Below are 17,907 nucleotides of genomic sequence, written 5' to 3' on the forward strand. Positions count from 1 at the left end.
TGCTGTGTCTATACCAGTTGGTAGCAGGGAATGGAAGAGACAGAATTCCTTAATTATTGGCTCACTGAAATAAAGAAATGAAAAATGAAGTAGTGGTATTTATAAAGCCATGGGAAACACTTATAAAAGTATTGACTTGAAGTAAGGGTTTTGATGAACCTTATAAGAATCTGAAGATTATTTGCTGATTAAAATGATCAAAAGTAATTTCAAAATGTTAATTTTGTTCCTCCACCCATGAAATATAGTTTATTCCCTCATTTAATGGATAGTGTAAAATAGCTACACTACAGGTTAAAATATTTCATAAGAAATTTAATCCAGCAATCCAGGGTTTATTTAAAGCCTCTGATATTTGATCACTTCACTAAAACAAGTTAGGACCATCAGAGGGCTGAGTTACCTGAGTTACATTTCCTAAGATACTATGCATTACAACACATGATACAGTTGTATAAAGCCTGACAGGCTAACTTCTGCTCAGTATAATGTCTACTGAAAACTTGTCTGTGAAGATTAATTTATGTGGTGCCCATGGTCAGAAAAAAAGACATTATAAACAATGTGTTTTTCTATTTTTGACTTTTGAGTTAGAAAACTTAGCCAAATTCATTGGAGACTTTATTAAAATTAAAAAAAAAATTTTTTGGACGTAATTTCAAGCAACAATAAAGCTGTAAGAATAGTACAAAGTATTCTCACACACCATCACCCACTTTACTCAAATGTTAACATTTTATCGTTTGCTTTATTTCCCTCCCTGAATTCTTTGAGATTAAGTTTCAGACATGTTTCTTTACCCCTAAATACTACATTTCTTATAAACAAGGAGCTTCTCATATATAACTATAGTACAATGATCAAAATCAGGCAATTAACATTGATAAAATATTGTGATCTAATCTACTGATCAGATTTTACCAGTTGTCCTTAACAATGCGGTGTATATCAAAAGATAATTCAGATCATGTATTGCATTCAGTTCTGTGTCTTTAGTCTTGTCAGTCTGATATTTTAAAGAATTCAGGTCTGGTTTTTTTTTTTTTGTAGAACGACTTTTAATTTGGATTTGTTTAATGTTTGTTTATGCATTTTTATCAAGAACACCATAGAAGTGAATTTGTGTTCTTTGTGAATCATCTCTAGAGGCACATCATGTCATTTTGTTCTAATATCATTTTGACATCGATTACTGCGTTAAAGTGGTATCTGCCAGGTTTCTCCAGTACTAAGTTACTCTTTTTCTTTTTGTAATTAAGTATCTTTTGTAGAGATATTTTATGTAAGTTCCATTACTTCTCATTGATTTTGAGTATCCATTCATGATCCTTGCCTGAGTGAAATATTATTGTGATGGACTTCATTTTAACCTAAACTTTCTGTTTCATATTTTGTTACCTTTAAAGCACTTTGATTTTCTTTTGGGCATAGAAATGACACATGTCTTAAGTTTTAAAGATTAAATGAATAAAACTTTTAAGTAATAATGAAAAATGTCTATGGCTCTATTTGATGTCCTATTGCACAATGTAGCTGAATGGTTAATATTGGTTGAGAAAGTTGGAGACAGGTTGCTATTATATAGTAAAATGTGGGTATGATATGTGGGATGTTGGGAAAAAAGCAGATAATTAGCATGAGAAGGCATAGAATTCCTAAGGGAATGTGACACAGACTTCATTCCTTCTTTATCTTGCCTTTTCTGGCTCTTATCTTCCATACAATCCTCTTATCAGGAACTTAATATGAAAGAAAGAAGCCCAACTGAGAGACACTCAATAAAGACAAAGTAAAATAGAAGATAATCAGTAACAACCTACTCCCTCAATTTAGGATGAGGTAGCTTTGAAGAAAAAAGATTTGTTTATGAACCAGATAGTAAACAAATTACATTAAATATCCTTCAGGGTAAATACAAGAAACAAAACTCACAAAATTACCTCTTTGCGAAGTTTATAGTTTATCATAATAACAGCAGAAGTTTACTCCAATCCTGTGTACAATGAACGATTTGAGGGAAACACCAAAGTGTAATCAAAATTAATTTTGTTAAGGAAGAAAATACAAACATAAGTCTGATTTAAAAGGAAATCCAATTAACTCATTTAATAGTAATTTTAAATTACAAAAAAAAACCTCAAAAAAATGCAAACAGAAATGTATGAAGAAAAGGTTCTATATACTAATTTGTCCTTTCAACCTCTTTTCTTTCACATCTGAAGTACATACTCTTACTAGTTTTGTGGACGTCCTTCCAAATATAGTCTATATACACACGAGTGTATCTGTAGTTACATATGTCATGCATATATACAAATCTATCAACTTATTATTTTATTTTATGTTTTCAACTTATTTTTAATAGCAGCATTATTTTTGAAATATATTTTTTATAGTGATATACTCAGAGCTTAAATATATTATTTAACCAGTTTTGATAAATGCATAGAAAGACACCAGTCATTTCTGCTACCCCGGCAAGCTCCCTTTGGCCTCTTCCTAGTCAGCCTCCTCCCGCTCCAAGCAACAACTGATCTAATTTCTATCACCGTAGGTTAGTTTTGCCTTTGTGTAAATTTTTACATGAAATTTTATATAGAATATACTATTTTTTGATATCTACCTTCTGTCACTCGAGGCTAGATAAATAGATAGATTTGAACATTCTTAGCTTTAAAAAAAATAGCGTTATTGAGGTATAATTCATATACCACTCAATTCACTCATTTAAGGTGTATAGTTCAATGGCTTTTAGTATTTTCACTATTAGACCTGGATCACCACAATCAATTTTAGAACATTTTCATTACCCCCAAAACTAATCCTGTTCTTCTTAGCTATGTCACCCCCCAACCTTTCTATTCACTCTAGCCTTAGGCAATCAATAATTTTCTTACCATCTCTATGGATTTGTCTATTCTAGACATTTTGTATAGATACAGACATACAATACATGGTACTTTGTGACTGATTTCTTTCATTTGGCATCATGTTTTCAAGGTTCATCCATGTCGTAGCCCATAGCAGTTCTTTTTTTCCTTCCCTCCTTCATTCCTGAAGAATGTTCCATTTTATGTATGTATGTATTTTTTTTTCCCCCCCTCAATCACCATTTCATGGCCATTCAAGTGGTTTCCATTCTTTCGCTATTACAAATAATGCTGCTGTGGTCATTCATGTGCAAGTTTTTGTGTTTTCATTTCTCTTGGGTATATATCTAAGAGTGAAATTGCTGGGCCATATGTAAAGTCTTATGTTTAACTTTTATAGAAGTTGCTGAATTTTTCTAAAGCAGCTACGCCATATTACATTCTCACTAGCAATGTATGAGGGATCCAATTTCTCTGCGTTCTGACCAACACTTGTTATGATCAGTCTTTTTTTATTTTAACTCTCCTAGTGGGCAAGCGAAGTACTTATTTCAGATGGTTAATGATAGTAAACATGTCTCTATATGCCAATTGGCCATTTGAATATCTTTGGAGAACTATCTATTCATTTTCTATTTGGGTTGTTTGATAATTTTATTATTAATTTGTAATAGTACTTTATGTATTCTACATACAAGTCCCCTATCGGTTTTGATTTGCAAATATTTTCTCCCATTCTGTGAGTTCTCTTTTTACTTTCTTATGTTTGAAGCACAAAAGTTCTTAATTTTGATAATCAGTTTACCTATTTTTTTTTCTTGCTTCCTTGTGCTTTTGGTGTCCTATCTAAGAAAACTTTACCTACTTTATGTTTTAACAATACAATGCATCGAATATAATATATTTATATACATAAAGAGAGAGCTGACAGACTACATAGCTAGTTTCCCCTGAGAAGATGGTTTGGAAGTTTTCTGGTTTTCCTTATCTGTATCTTCTGGGTTTTTGTTCCTCTGTAATGTAAATATAATTAAAAAAAAATTTCCTATTTAAAATAAAAATTGTGAATCATAACATTATGATTTAAAGAGCACATTGAACCAATATTGTGACAACCATTCCATCTATGAAAGTTCCAGTTAAGCCTCGAGGGGGAAAGGGCCCTGGTGAAAGGGGAATGGGCTCTAGGCTATGATAGGTACATGTATTTTGACTTTTTATTTGGATATTATCCCTAACTTATAAAAATATTACAAGAGTAGTACAAAGAACTTCCTTATACACTTTACCCAACATCCCCAATGCTAACATCTTTCACAACCATAGTACCACCATCCGAATCAGGACATTAACATTGACACCATACTATTTATTATTCTAAAGACCTAATTCAAATTTAGCCAATTTTCCCACTAGAGTCTTCTTTTTTCTTGGAGGAAAGGGGGTTCAGGATTAAATCTAGGATCCCATATTACATTTAGTTGTCATGTTTCCTTAGTTTCCAAATTGTAACAGTTCCTTGGTGTTTCTAAGTCTTTCATGACTTTTTCACTTTTGAAGAATCCCAATCGATTATTTTGTAGAATGTTCCTCAAACTAGTTTTTTATTTTTTTGGATGCTCTTTTGTGATTAAATTTAGTATATGAGTTTTTGGCAAGAATCTACAGAAGCAATATGCCCTTCTCAGTGTATCATATCAGGTCTTATATCTGAGTTAACTTTGACCTCTTGGCTTAGGTGTCAGCCAGGATTCTTTGTAAAATTACTGTTTTCCTTTGTGATTAACAAGTAGCTTGTGGAGAGATGCTTGGACACTATATGCAAATATCCTGTTTTCCATCATGTTTTACCCACCAATTTAGCATATGTAGATAATTTTAGCTTTCAACAATTATTAATGTGGTGCTTATCAAATAGTAATTTTATATTTTGGTATCTATTAATGGGACTTATAACGTAAGGAGGCACTGTCCCTCTTCTTTCACTCATTCAAATATTTATTATGTCGATACGGACCCACAGCTGTGTAATTTATTCTGTGGGCTATAATCTATTACTGAAGGGTTGAAGAAGACTTACCATGTGAGGATAAAAGTAGGACTGATGGATGAGGAATAGGAAGATACAGCAAACTGGACTGTTGGAGGTAGTTTCTTGTTACTTTGGGTACTTAAGCAAAAGTTGATAAATCACTTTTAATAGAGGTAATACAGGAATAGTTCATGCCTGGAAGCAGTAGGTGGACTCCATGCCCTTGAAGGTCTCTTCTAACCTTGCGATCCTCTCAGCGGCTTAAGCAAAAAACACAGATGGCCACTTCATAACTTACTTAACGACTAAGCTTGTGTAGTAAGGGTTTTATATCGGAGCATGTTGAGCCTCTGGTGTATCTGTCACATGAGTAGTAAAACCCAGCCGGCACACCAGGCAAAGGGTAAGGTGTATGGAATTTAAATGCAAATAACCTAAAAATGCCAGACATAACAGATTCCACCACTTTCATGTAGCTGGGTTCTCACTTATTAAAACTAAACATAATGATGCGTAAGTTTAGCTCAAGGTGACTTTTCCTTGGGGTGTATAAAGGAGATTATTGCATTTGCTGGTATAATTGTGTTGTTTTCTAGTATACCAAGTATATTGCTTTATGATTTGTTGCCTACTGCCTGCCACTTCAAATCCTTTTTCAGCACTTTTTCCTTAGAATTTCAGCCTTGATATATTTCCCACAGACATTTCCATTTTAAAAATGAATTCCATACTTTTCTGTATTTCCATGATTTCTGAAATATTTTTAGTGAAGCAACATAATCATTTTAATGAATTTGTTTTCTTAATGGCCTTTTATTTATTTATTTTAGCATGCAAAAAAAATCAAACTTTATTTGTATTTCAGTTTTTTAAATTAATTTTCTCCAACTTTATTGAGATACAATTGACATACACCATCACACCATGTAAGTTTAGAATCTACGACATTGATGATTTGATATAAGTGTATATTGTGAAATGATTACCACATTTTTTGCTCTTTTAGAACATTATTGAAATTTTCTTCCCTTTTAGTAGTTTTTAGCATTGGTCTCATTTATCATTGGCCCTAAATTTGCTCTTTTCTGTGTTTTTCAATTAACCGTTAGAGTTAGAAGGTCTTAGATGTTATTTGAATCTCTGCTAGCCAAGTACTGCTCACCCCTGGCAAGGGTCCTTTGTTTACCATATTTATTTTAATCCAGTTTTTAGTCCCTCTGATTGCTCTTTCCCAAGCTGATTTGTTTGAATCACTTTTGCAAGTAAAATACCAAGAGGCCTTGTAGGAATTGCTTCATTATTAATATCCAAATATATAACATCTGCTGAGGCTTCTTCATGCCTAGAGCCTTGTATTCTCAAAACTCAGTTTCCATGGCTGTCTTCCCATTTGTTAGCAAGCATCAAAATGATTTTAAAACAGGAAACCATTTTCAGTTGTTATTTTTGTTGATTCTGATTAAAAGCCTTATTTGTGACTATGTCAGACTTTCCCATCCTCAGTTATATGGTATTAAAATTTGGTGATTTTTTAATTTTATCGTGTAACACCAATCTTTTGGGAACTGTGGAATTCAGATTCTTATCCTTTCTTTCTGATTTATGTTTTTATTCTTATCTTCCTTTTCCTTTATTGGATTTATAGTCCATGGTATTTAAAATGTTTATGAGGAATTAAAAAGTAATATAGTTTCAGATTTGAATTTGTCTGTTTATAACTGTCAAAGAAATACCTAAAAGGAAGGGGGAAATACAGTGCCCTCTTTTGTGTGTAATGACTTATAACTTTAATAAATTTTTTTTGTAATACCTTCATTTTTATCTGTGGCATTTTGTTTGCAGTGAAACAATGATGAAATACCTTCATTTTTATCTGTGGCATTTTGTTTGCAGTGAAACATGAAACAATGATGGCAAAACAAGTGCTGGTATTTTATTTTCAATAATGTGACTCCAAGCAGGTGGTATTTTAGACACTTAAGTATCTCTTTCTTTAATTGTAAATGTATTTGTAGTGGAAATTCACCTCTCCCAACTCACTCAAATAGACGTAATATTAGTAGTTGCCTTATATTTTTTCAGACCATTTTTGTTATATATATAAGTACACATAGAAAATGGTATCATACTATAATACTGCTTTGCCTTATGCTTTTAAACTTTCTTAAACTTCTAAAATGTAAATATGAGTTATGTATAAGACATTTGTATAGTTTAGAATTATTACAAGAACACTTTTAATCACCAAATTGTTAATAAATAGAACATTACCAATACTGTAACCATTGTGTTTGTCCCTCTATCACGTCATTGTCCTCTCAACAAGAGGAAATTTTTTTCCTGACATTAGGCTAATTATTTCTTGCTCTTCTATATAAAGTTTAACCACTTCTATATGCATCCCTTATAATATAGTTCTTTTTTAAAAAATTAGTTATTTATGCCTACAGCACCTGGTCTTCCTAGGTGGTCTCCCATCCAAGTACTAACCAGGACCGACCTGCTTAGCTTCCAAGATCAGATATCGGGTTTGTTCAGGGTGGCATGGCCATAGACCATGGATTGTGACTCCACTGGGGTGTGAACCTAGGACCTTTCGCATGTAAAGCACACATGCTAACCACTACACTATAGAGCCATATCCTATAATATGGTTCTTAAGGATAAATTGTGATAGGATAAAATCCTAAGAGGGAGATTCCCAATGATGTCATGTAGTTAAAACCTTTTTTTATTATTGCATAAAAACTTTACTTTTTTCCTTGATAATAAAATAATCATGTTTTTTATAAAACTATTTGGACAAATTAACTAAACATTGTAGAAATGTATGATGCCAAAAGTGAAACTCTCCAGTAACTAACACCATACCAAATAACATACATTTGGTTTATATTCCTAACTATATTAATGTTTATTATTTTATAAAAATTAGATTGTACTATATAACTTCTTTGCAGCTTGGTCCTTTTCATGTTAATTTATTATGTACTCTGTTTTGGGTCAGTGTAATTGGCTCTCCATCGTGATTGAGAAATACAGATTTGAGAATACTACTTAAAGATATAAAAAGAATCAGTAATAAATTTAAAAGTGTATGTCTTTTAAATTAATAGAAAAAGAGGGGAAAATACCCATTTAGCAAAAAACCTGCTAGCACCAAACATAATTAGATAAATGTCTATGAAATATAGTCACTATCTAAAAGAAATGCCTCAGATTATGTAAATAAAACAAAATCTAAATTAAGTGATATATTTTCCATAAGGGACACTCCTAAAGCAAAAGGAGTTGAAGTTCAAAGGATGGGCAAAAATATTCCAGAAAAATATAAACAAAGAGAATGTACTTCTAGGTGTACGTTTTACATTTTGATAGTTATTGCCTTTTATAAATTTAAACTTAAACTAAAAGCTTCAAGTTTATCACCTTTTAGGTATTATCAATTGTTGTTATGCTGACATTTAAAATTGAGTACATTATTTTAATTCTTAAATTATTACTGAGTTTTTTCCAGCTCTATTGAGATATAGCTGACAGATAAATTTGTAAGATATTCAGAGTGTACAAGGTGATGATTTGATATATGTACATATACATCGTGAAAGGATTCTCCTCATCAAATTAATTAGCACATCCATCACCTCACATATTTACCTTTTTTTAGTAAGAACATTTCAATTATACTCTTTTAACAAATTTTAATGATATAATACAGTGTTAGCAACTATAGTCACCATATTATACATTAGATCTTCAGACCTTATTCATCTTATAATTGAAAGTTCTTATATACCCTGTTATTCTCCATATTTCCCCCCACCCCTCAGTCTCTGGCAATTGCTTTTCTGCTCTCTGGTTCTATGAGTTTGACCTTTTTTAATTTATTTTTTATTTTTTTTAGATTGCATTTGTAGGTGGTACCATGCAATATTTGTCTTTGTTTATCTGACATGTTCCACTTAACATGATGCTTATCATGTTCATCCATGTTGTTGTAAATGACAAGATTTCTTTTTTTAAAAAGTTTAGCAATATTCCATTATGCATGTATAAAAGAGAATCGTGTGTGTGTGTGTATTTTTTTTTTAACTCATTTTTCTGTGGACAGATGCTTAGGTTTTTTCCTTACTTTGGCTATTATGAATAATGCTACTACCTCATTGAGGTGATAGATCACTGCAGTTTTGATTTGCATTTCCCTGATGGTTAATGATAATTAGCACCTTTTCATGTACCTGTTGGTTATTGGATTTTTGAAAAATATCTATTTAGGTCTTTAATTTTTATTTCTTTATTATTAACAGAATGAAACATCTTTTTGTAGGAAACAATATCGGGATTTCTTGGATGTAGTTTTCTGAATTTTATTTCAATTTTTATCCAGTTAGAATTTTTTAAAATCTTTATTATAAAGAGAATAGATATTAATTGAAAAACTATGAAAATACTGAAGTGCTAAAAGTCCCATTTTATTTCTCCTCTTCTCATCTCTCTTCACAGCAATAACCTCATGATGACTAGTTTGTTGTGTATTTTTTCAGATGTTTTAAATCTATACTTAAATACCTCTCTCCAACCCTCCTTACATATACACAGAGTCTGTATCATTTGTTTTGCTTCAGCTGTTCTTTCATGATATATTTTGTGCCTTTTGCCATTTCAGTAGGTGATATTTTAGTTCACTTACTGAACTAAATATAAGAACTATACTTTATTCCATTGTACAGACATTTCATACTATACTTTATTTACTCAGTCCTGTATAGTTTTGAAATATTTGCTGTTATAATGCAGCTCAAAACAAGCTTTCCATAAACATTCTTATATATATTTTTATTCCTTATCCAAAAAATCAAAATTTAGAAATATTTTAAAATTATTTTAATAAAAAGGGAAATAAATTTTCATCATCATAATTATTTATGGAAATAAAAGGAGGAAAAAAAGACTAAACCCATCATTGTGTCATATTGGTATGTAGGACTTCTTAGCTTCATGACTCTAAATGCTTATCTTGCCAAGATTGAGCCACGCATTAAAAAAGGAGTTAGATTTACCAAAAAAAAAAAAAAGACAAGAGCTCTAGTTAAGGAGAAAGGTGTATGCAGACTGAGTAGTTGTGGGTGACAAAGGAGTCAGTCTAGTGATGCAAGCTAGGTCCTGGAGACTGTTGGCAGGAGGCAAGAAAAGAAAGAAGAGAACAAGTACATCTGAAATAACTTTCCTAATATACAGATGTCAAATTATAATGTACACCTGAAAATTATATAATTGTATTAACCAATGTTACCCCCAATAAACTTATTTTTTAAAAAAAACCTTTCCTAACGAATCCAGCCATTTGAAGTGTCCGATTCCACTTCCTGAACACAAGTATTAGAAAAATTGATGTTTGGAAGGGAGAAGACTCTATTGCTTTCTTCTAAAATAATATTTACAGATGAATACAAGCAGAGTTGGAAAATCTCTCCAGAGATTTTTATTAAATTCATTTGTGTGTTTATTTTTTTATTCTTAAGATAAGCATTCAATTTTTTAAATGGAAATTTTCAATCGTAAAACAAGTTGAGAGAATAATCTATACCCATTATTTCAATTCAATAGTTGTCTTTTTTCTATGTATGGACCCTTGGAAAGTTGTAGGTCTCATCCTTAAAATTAAATCTCTTAATAAGAGTGTTCTACACAATCATAACATTATTATAATTCCCTAATATCATCTAATATTTAGTCTATACTTAAATTTCCTCATTTGTCCCCAAAATAAAGCACACATTTTGAGCCTAGAGGACAACCACCAAGACTAAAGTCCAGGATGAGTAGAGGGCATTGCAAACAATGTGCAATCAATTGATATGATAAATATCTGTGCAGAGATAGTAAAGGAAGGAGTGTTCAGTTTTATCTGAGCGAAGTTGGGGCATAAAAGAAAAATACTTGATTCTACCACCTGGGGATTGTTAAGAAATACTTGATACTAACAGATCACCTTTCTTCTAGTTCTAGATGTTTTGGGGGCAAATTGTATGGGGTACGGTTGAATGACCAAAAGTCATTTCTATGTTGAAGTTACTACTTGAGACAACACAGGCTGCTTAAAATAGACTAGGGGAAGCAGGGCTGGAGATAGGGCTGGTGTGGGGGATATTTTTGCAAAAGACATTCTGTAAAATTTGGCCAAGTCTAGGTAGGTATTGGAGGCCCTCCGTGATGGACTGAAAAATGTGAATTTTGCTCTGGGGATTAGCGGGTTCCCAGGTTCCCTTATCAAGCTGCTTTTAGTATCGAATTTAATCTTTATAGACCTAAGGAAATCTTAAGACCTAAGGAAATCTTGCTGGGGTTGGTTTAGAATCTGGTTTTCTTAAACCCCCTAGGGTGATGTTGATGTTTAGCCAGGTGCAGTGTGGAATACAGCCCAAAGCAGTGAGATCTGCATTTAAATAAACACCTTAAATAACTGCATTGTCTAATACTTGAAATTTGGGTAGTGGGACCAAGAAACTGACTTCGTGATTTTATTTTATTTTAATTAATTTAAAATTTAAAACTGAAATAAAGCAAAATATTTTTTAATTAAATACAACTTTGTTTTGATGCCACTACATTTTACTTTAACCATTGAAAATTTAGCTTGACCTGAGATACATTATGTGTAAAATAGACATTGAATTTCATAGACTTGATTTTTTTAAAAAGTAAAATATCTTTGATGTTTTTTTCTATTACATGTTGAAATAATATTTTTGATATGGTGGCTTAAATAGAAACATTAATTTATTTCACCTGTTTCTCTTTACTTTTAACAACCATTAGAATGTGATCTCTTTATGAGCAGGTAGATAGATACCTTATCTCTCCTGTTAAACCTTGCCTAGAGCATGTTATGGTATTGTATAAATATTTGTTGAATGACTGCACTGAGGGAGAAGCATTAGGAATGGAGAAAACGGGATGAATGGAAGAGATTTAAGTAAGACTGCTGAGGTTTGAGGTCGAATTTGGGTCTTGAACATAGGAGGCTCCTGAGATGACTCATGGGTTATTAGGTGGGTTTTGAGGTTAAAGCAGACTTGGGGAAGTGGTAACTAGTTAAGTTTTTAGAAATGGTTGAGTTTTAATTGCCCGATGAAGATGTCCAGTTGTTGGATGACTGAGTTTGAAGTTTAAGAGAAAGATCTTGCTGTGGGAGTCAACAGCAAATAGTGTAGGCTGAAGGCAAGTATGTAGATATGGGGCATTTGGAGACAAGGCAGAAGGGAACAGCATGATTTATAAGTGGGCAGGAAAGCCAGCATGGGAGACAAATGACGGGCAAAGAATTGGAGGGAGAATCTTAAAGAAGTGAGCAATAGTGTTAAAGATATTTTGGAAGTCCACTGAATTTGGCAGTTGGGAGTACAGCTGTGAATCTTGGGCAGTTCAATGAGTTGGTGTAAGCAGAAGCCTAATTATAATGGGTATAAGAGTGCATGACAGTGATTGCAGACAATTATTTAGAGGACATTATAAAATGGAGCAAGGAGATAGGGTAGGAGCTAAATATTTCTGTAGAGTTTTGTTTTCTCAAGTTAGAAAAGACTTGCGCTTGTTATTGCCTATTGAGAAGGAACTAGAAGGGAAAGAGTTACAGATCTTGAAACTATCTCCAGAATGCTGGTTTTTTTGTTTCTTTTTTTTTTTTCCTGTTAGGAATGTGTAAATACTTCTGTTCATATCATCACGAGTTAAGTGCTGAATAAATACTCAGTATTCTTGGAGCTTATGTTCTTAGAAAGCCTAGACAGAAATAGACATTTTTTTTCTTCAAAGAGAAACAGTGGAGGAAGGACTCTTAAGATCCAAGGCCACATGGCAACATGGAAAGAACTGAAAGTTGAAACCTTTTTTGGTGCCTTGTAGGATCATGAATTGACTTGTTATCTACAGCCTCATGAATAGAGTTAGGTGAGGTAAGTTCCTTGAATATTATTATCTCTGATCAGGTTAAGGGAGTCTTCTAGGGAGGAATTTGTCATAGGACAAACCTGAAATCTTGAGGAGCATTTAAGTGCTGTTAAAAACAAGTAAAAACGATGTATTGGGAGCCTGCCATCTATCATGGATCTCGACAATATGAGTACATATAAACTGCATTTGTAACACTAGGTTGATTGAATCTTTTCTGATTGAATTAGATAGTCTGCAATTCATTCTTTTAAAATTTTTGCATTAATCTGGCAAGTCATATTGGAGTATTAATTAATACCAATAAGTTTTCACTGAATCTTAGTCTCCTAATTACATGAAACTGGAAAACTTGAGGAAAAGGGTAAAACATATTAGGTTTATCCAGAAATAAAGAGCATTATATTACAGTCCAAGGCACATTGAGAAAATAGACCATGACCTTTGACCACATCCTCAATAATCAAATTCTAAGTTGCGTTCTAATTTCACCCACTTTCTTTAATAACTGTGTGAACCCAATGTGCATATACTGAATTTGGACATAAGGTGAAAGTATTTTGAATAGCAATACTGTGCTGCTGCAACTTTCAGACAGATCGAAAAAGTAGGCCAGTGGGTTCACAAAGGCAATACTTCTCACAACCTGAGAAAAGAAATCACCATAGGAATTATGTTGTTCCTTTAAGTTCTTAGCATTTATGCTAATACTAGTTCAGTAAACATTAGTAAATATTGGTAACTAATGGACTTCGTTATGAATGTTAATACTTACTTGTTGCTGAAATTATTACTTAAAGAACAGTACCTTGGAGTTAAATACTAGGATCTTGTCAGACTTCTGGTTTGAGTCCTGACTCCAAGGGTATTGAGTTGACGTTGACTAGCTACTTAACCTTCTTAAAACCTTGTCAGAAACTTATCAAAAACTGAAGATAATACTGCCGATCTTGATAGGAAAAGCAAATGAGAAAATTCTTATAAAGTGGTTATAAATGATGTCTGGCAAGTAGTAAATACTCAATACATAAATAATAGGTATTAATAAATATTCTTTTCTTAATTGTGCATTTGAGCCTGGAATTATTAGGTTTTTGTTATATGTTGAAAGACATGTAGGAAAGGAAGAACTACCTAATATGTATTTTTTCCCTTAAATAATCGGTTCGTTTTCATACGTATTAAGGTTCAACAATATATATAAATACATGGATTCTTTTAGTGCCTCATATCACAGTAAACCTTTTCAGTAAGTGCTATTACTAATCCTTATTTATCTTAAGGAAACTGGCATAATGGGGCTCCACAGAGCCAGGACTTGCTCTAGGCCACATGATTGGTGAGCAATTGGGCTGGGAGAATGGCCAAAGTTTGTTTGATTCCAGTAAAGCCCACATTCTAAAAAATAACATGAAACAATTAAGGTACACAAAAAATATAAGGAATTATACACTGAATGACAGAGTTGGTTATTAGCTTTAAGCATGGCTAGGATAGTTAATGAAAGGGCAGTGGGTTTCCCTTTAGAATCCTAATGGGCTCGGAGACACACCCACAGTCAAGGGAGAGGGACGATGACATGTGAGAATAAAGCTCCAGAGGAAGACGTAGATTATCGAGATTCAGTTGAAAATCTTCATGCGGGTTTATAAAAGAGTAGGATAAGTCTGTGGTATTTAAAAAATGATAGAATTTGGCAATCAAGAACTCATTTATAACCTTGGGGGTATAGCCATTTAAGATATTTGAGCGAGGAGGTAATTTGATGATATAGGTCGATAGCTTGAGGCAGATTTGGAGTCTGAAAGGTTTTTATCTTTTTGACTGGGAAAGCTATGTAATGGTTTATAACCCCAGAGGAAGAGGTCCAGAGGCAAGGACACCTGTGACTAGAGAGTTTTTGCTCTTATATCAGTCATGTTTTATACACATTTGGAACCAATCTTCAATTTACTTGTTTCTTCATTAACAGAAGTGGTCCCTCCCTCTAGTAACATGAGTCATCTCCTCCTTCGTCCCACCCCCAAGTTAAAGGATTTAGTTTGGATTCTAAGACCCTGTGGGCAAATGAGGGTGGAGTTTTTGTTCAGGCTAGGCGTTTAAAAATTAGAAAAGAAGTCTGGATCTGGTGTGGAGAAGTGGGAAACTTCTGAAATCTGCCATGGCTCATATCCAGCATGACAAAGCCATAAGACCTGATGGCACCAAGGTAGGGCAGGTGGGATGAGTACTGACCTAGTCCCTTAGACCACCTGTGCCCCTTTCTATGGCCTTGAACCCCTTACTGGGTAGGTGGCTGTAGGGAAACTAGAGGAACAGAGATCATAGGCAAAGCTCAAAGAATATTAGGGCTACAAAACTTGGTAGGCTTGGTGTCCTCTTTTTATGCCTAAAAAAGGAAAAAGAGAGCTTAATTGCCTGGCATTTTAGAGTACACAGTTTTACTGCTCTAGGAAAATAAGGTAGCTGTTTTGTAGGTCCCCATTGAAGGAGGAATTTTTTGTGTGTATATGTGTTAAATGTTTATTTTAGCATCTCTTTGGGTGGATTTTTGGTAAGTAGCTGGTTCATCTTTCTTTTTGACTTACATTTGTTGTTGTTTGTTTGTTTGTTTTAGCAAGTAGCTGTGGTGAGCATTGTACAGTGGTTGGTTGCAGAGCAGGGGCTGCCTCAATGCTTCTTAATACCGAATGTGGGGGGTAAAATAGAGTATTGAGCATGATTGTCATCTTAAAGCCAACATTAATGGAGCACCAGTGGTTCTCCCTGAATTTTTTCTTCAAACATTCAGTTTTCAGGATTAAGAACATAGATCCTGAGGGTGTCACTTATGTGTGGTATTAATATTTCATAGGGAGAGCTCTTAGGGGGAAAAAATGGTTTAAAAGACTCCTGGTGTAGGGGGTAAGAAAAAAGAAAAAGCAAGTTATGAAAGACTGGTCTACCTGTAATAAAGATCATTGTCCTGTTGAACCATGTCTCTGAATATGCTTTGAAAGGCTTAATTTTTCCATGTGATCTGAGCACCTGTTTCTTGACACAAGAAATATATATAGCATGTATGGAATGTGTGTGTTGGGAAGAGGATTCTGTCTAAAGGGCAAAGTCATATCAGAATAAAATATCTCTTTGCTCAATGACATTTGAGCTCCTTCAAAATTGGGTGTAAGAGTATCACGATGATAAGAATGTAAGGAAATGAGAAAAGGAGGGTGCTTGGAAACTATTGGACCCAATCTTATCTAAAATGTTCAGCACTCCTATTGGTTCAGAGTGGATAAGAGGGGCCCAGAGCAACCTACAAATATTGGAGCGGGTATGGAGTGGAAGGCAGGGAACTAGGGGATTTTGAATTGCTTACTGTCTTTTAAACTGTACCCTTGTTTCTGCCTCTTGGGTTTGACTCTAAAAGTAAATAAGTAAATAAATTGTACCCTTGGGCTCTTTGTGGGTAGCAGAGGATGGCAGTAGGAAGTTGGGGTTGGGGGACAGAGGAGGAAGAGAAGAGACACAGGTGGGCAGGTGGCATGAATCTGGTGTTCCCAGAATGTACGTGGGACTTGAAGTGGCAAAACAGCCACCATTCCATTGTTCTAAAACCCTTCACTTCCTTTAGAGAATTAGCTTCTCTTTAGAGATACTAAAGGTTAAATATTTTGAGATTCAAGATGGATGTTTGAGAATATACTATATCTAAACTGATTAAATGCCAAGAAAATCTTCATTTAAAAAAAAAAGTCATAATGTAGCTAGTGGAGTCTTTGTCAAGTAGTAGTTTGTATTAGTGCTCTCAATGGTGTGATGAAGTCAGCTCCTTCTGGCTCACTGGGCACATTTTTTCCCAACTCTGTGCTAAGGTGATCATACTGATAGTTTACAGTCTACTTTGGTGGGAGTATTTATACCACAAAAATTGGCCAACCTTACAAAACACAGCTGCCTCCCTGCCCCCACTTCCCTAGCTGGTTGTTAAATATTTACCAGCATATCACTGAGTACAGTATCTGTAAGACAAATGTTGACAGTTGTGTGTAGCCTTCCTGCAATATTTCAAATACTAGCAAATGTGTATATACTCTGGACCCCTTCTTATGTTCTAATTTGTTTATAATCTGATACTACATAAACTATTTTGCATTTAGCTTTTTTCACTTAATATACCCTAGAAATCTTCCCATAGAGAGCTTTGTCAATTTTCTTTTAATTTAAAGAAAATATGTTTAAAAATCAAAACAGTATTTAATCAGATCTGGTCTAATAGTGCCCGAGCCCCTTCAGTTTTCTCATTGTTAAGAATTACTCTTAAAGGTTTTTTATACAAATATGAATATATATTTCTTTACACAAATGTGAATATATATTATTTCCCTATACTTTTTATACAAAAAGAAATGTTCCATATACAGGTTCGATATTCTTTTTTAAAAAAATATATCCTGGACATCCTGCCTATCAGCAATGGAATTTTTTAAAATTCTTTTTTATACCTACAAGATATTATATAGCTGTACCACAACTGAATTAGTTAGCTACAGGTGGACAATTGGATATTTTCAGTTATTTGTTAAAACACAAAGCTATCAAAACATGATGTAATAATATACAGATTAGCATAAATTCCCAATAGTGAAATTGCTGTATCAAAGGTTAAGTTGCATTTATAATTTTTTTTAACGCCTACAGCACCTGGCATTCCTAGGTGGTCTCCCATCCAAGTACTAACCAGGCCTGACCCTGCTTAGCTTCCGAGGTCAAACGAGATAGAGCACGTTCAGGGTGACATGGCTGTAGACTTGGATTTATAATTTTGATAATTATTGCCAGATTGCCCTCCATGGGCAGGGGCGAGGGGGTCGCACCAGTTTCTACTCTCACTAACCAGAGTTAACATGAGACCGTAATCCCCGAGCTTCCCCAAGGGCCCACGAGGTCGAACTTTTCGATGTTTGTTATTCTGATAAGTGAAAAATACTAATTTAGTTTCATTATAACTTATTTTTCTTAAAGTTGACCATCTTTGATTTTACCTCAGCATTGTAGTGCGGATTAAATAAG

General features: G+C 33.6%; 1 protein-coding gene and 2 pseudogenes across 3 annotated transcripts in view; 1 reads left to right on the forward strand and 2 right to left on the reverse strand.

Annotated features, from left to right (window-relative positions):
- TET1 (tet methylcytosine dioxygenase 1) overlaps positions 1 to 17,907 on the forward strand; it is a 106,690-nt gene that overhangs the window by 37,095 nt on the left and 51,688 nt on the right. The gene's annotated exons all lie outside the window — the stretch shown is intronic.
- Positions 7,344 to 7,458, reverse strand: LOC120610154 (uncharacterized; annotated as a pseudogene).
- Positions 17,527 to 17,645, reverse strand: LOC120609946 (uncharacterized; annotated as a pseudogene).

The sequence above is a fragment of the Pteropus medius genome, unplaced genomic scaffold (genome assembly GCF_902729225.1).
Source record: "Pteropus medius unplaced genomic scaffold, Ma_sr-lr_union100, whole genome shotgun sequence".
Taxonomy (NCBI): domain Eukaryota; kingdom Metazoa; phylum Chordata; class Mammalia; order Chiroptera; family Pteropodidae; genus Pteropus; species Pteropus medius.